Raw genomic sequence first — 2,873 nt, forward strand, 5'->3', positions numbered from 1 at the left:
AAGCTAATAAGTATAAGCTTAAAAAGTTAAACCAAACACCAAGTTAAGCTTATTTTGTAAAAAAAAAAAAAAGCTAAAAAAACTATAAGCTTTGTTAAAAAAAGCTAGGCCAAACACCTCATTAGGTTTAACTAAAAAATGAAAAGATAACTTTCATGTTATTATCATATAGATATTGAGCTCTTACTGTCATGCAGACATTGTTTAGGTTTAAACGAATTATAGTTTAACTAGAAACATAATTGTTATTTAATATTTTATTTTTCAATAAAAGCATGAGTTGGTGAATTTGATTGTTGGAAAAAATGCTGGCCCCAAATCCTTAAGTCCTTGTACTCGTTAACAAAATCCTTTAAGTCCTTGTACTCGTTAACAAGGTAGTGCCTAAAGTAGCTCCCTGCCCTTAGCACCCAACGTGTAATGTTTTGGTGTATAAGTTAATGGCGAGGTTGTTGGGACATCACTCCAATACACAAGGTCTCATGATACATACATAACTTGTCACCATGCACATTCACAAATGTCATTTAAATAATACAAATAAATTAAATGATAGAGAATAAAATAAAATAAAACATAGGTTGAATGATGTGGATGAAGGATGAGGTGACGTGGTTGTGACGAATAACCAAGAGTGGAGTATATCGCATAACTTTATAACTCCTTATTAAATTAAAATCATAAAATGACTAAACTGTTTAGTTTAATTAAATTGATTATATAATATTGAATTAATGATACTAAAATAAAAAACAGTAAATTAAGTCCCATAATTCTAGCTTGCCAAAGAACTGTAGTTGAAAATAAGCCCTGTTAATTAACGAGCTAGGAATCATTTCCATAATTTTGACAAGATGGTGACCATTCATGTAATTAATTACTTCACGTATTATACTCAGTGTAAGTCTTGCAAAACGGGTCGGGTCGAAAGTGTATATAAATAGTAGGTCTCATCAATGCCTATGCACACACTTCATACATAAAGACAAATCTTTAAAACAATGAACACCTTTCCTTTACACGATCCATTCTTTAGTAACAACCATGTGCATGAGTACCCTTTAACGGAAACTGAAACTTGGTCATATTCGGAATACGATCGTGTTTCGGGTCTTGAAGGCATTGCCGCAGTGGTCGGAGAACGAGTGTTGTTTGGAGATTCATCAACTACGGTCAGAAAAAAGACAGATTCTGCTGGTGATGTCATTAAAGAAACGAGAATGTTAAGGTAGATACAACTCTTTAAGTGTTTGTAACAAATGTGTAATTATGTAAATTGTATTGAGACCACACTCCCACAGTAGTGACTATGTTGTTGAGATGGAAACGAGGCCAAAACACCAGGCACGCCGCGTCCCGGCTCGTTTTGGTCTTGTTTTGGGCAGGGTTCGTTGTGTACAGAACGTGGGTGGGGGAGGGTTGGCCAATCATATCTTTTTGTTTTTTAATTTATATTTTTATTTATATTAAAAATTACAAAAATAAATAATTATGAAATAATTGGAAAGGAGTTACAGAGCATTTTATCACTACGCCACTTTTTGCAAAACTAATTTATTGCTAACTGGGATGTCAGGTGTCGTAAAACGTCCGGTTATGCTTAGCTACCACAGCATGTGGTCTGATGATTGTAATTAGAATTCTGGTGGGGCCCAAGTAAAAAATATGAATCCCTTATAAAATTACCCTCTCAATTTCACCCTAACTTTTTTTTAAGTGAAAGGTATATATATGTAAATATATAATTTTTTATTAGTTATGGGCTTCCGAAAGAGTGGGTCAGTGTGACTGCACATGGTTAGAGTTTGTATAGAAAATGATTTATATACTTGGTTCATATTTACTCTTAATGATTATCTAATTACATTGTCTTATAAAGGTCGGTGAATAACTGCGGAGCGGAAAAGAATTACCGTGGGGTCAGAAAGAGGCCATGGGGGAGGTGGTCGGCGGAGATACGCGACAGGATAGGGCGGTGCCGACATTGGCTAGGGACGTTTGACACGGCGGAGGAGGCAGCGCGTGCTTACGACGCCGCGGCAAGGCGACTAAGAGGGTCAAAAGCCAGGACCAACTTTGAGATACCCTCAGTGTTCCCATTGTCTACCACCGATACATCACCTGAAGTTAAAAAGGAAGAAGTCATGTAGCACTAGCAATAAGTGTCACGTTGTGACGTCGCCAGGCCAATTGTTTAGTACTACTGGTCCAATGGAGATAAAGAAGAAGATGAACGTACCCTAGTTGTATTATTAGTTTATTACTCATGCAAGTGAAAACTGATCATAATGGTAGCGATGTTACGATGTGGAAGTGGGCTTGAAAGTAGTTAATAAAACAATGTAATTACGTAGGTATGTTAATGGTGCTATATATTATGTATAGTATATATATTGTTTCTTTGTTGCATTTGATTAAGAGAAATTGATTAAAATCTTTAGTTAGCCGATTAAAATAAACATTTCTTCCATTTGAACATGTGCCAAAATATCTACCTCAAATTCAGTTCACTTGTCTACTAAATAATCATTACGTACTTGATTGGCTTATTAGTCAACCAGGCCATCCCACATGTCAATATCTTGTCAAGATGGCCGGACTTTTTGAAAAAAGAAACAGGGAACCGGCAAGTTTATTAGGTGTCTCAACGAGCATTATTTTGGCTTCCAAAATTTTTTTGGCTTTCGTCGACATTGTTTTGGCTCGTGACAACATCTTGTTTATTGAAAATCTCATCATTGATGATTATTAAGTAGGTAAGTCGATTGAATTTAAGGTAGATATTTTGGTAAAATCCGGTAAAATAAGCATTTTATTTACTTTGAGTCTTTAACTGATAAAATGGACATGCATTTTGGTTATTTTTCCTATAA

General features: G+C 35.2%; 1 pseudogene; it reads left to right on the top strand.

Moving 5' to 3' along the window:
• Window positions 1–1,001: 1,001 nt before the first annotated feature.
• LOC143551988 (ethylene-responsive transcription factor ERF084 pseudogene) lies at window positions 1,002–2,244 on the top strand (annotated as a pseudogene).
• The last annotated feature ends 629 nt before the right edge of the window (window positions 2,245–2,873 follow it).

Source organism: Bidens hawaiensis, unplaced genomic scaffold (assembly GCF_021521415.1).
Source record: "Bidens hawaiensis isolate Kalapana, Puna unplaced genomic scaffold, B.hawaiensis_p1.1 tig00001016_1, whole genome shotgun sequence".
Lineage (NCBI taxonomy): Eukaryota > Viridiplantae > Streptophyta > Magnoliopsida > Asterales > Asteraceae > Bidens > Bidens hawaiensis.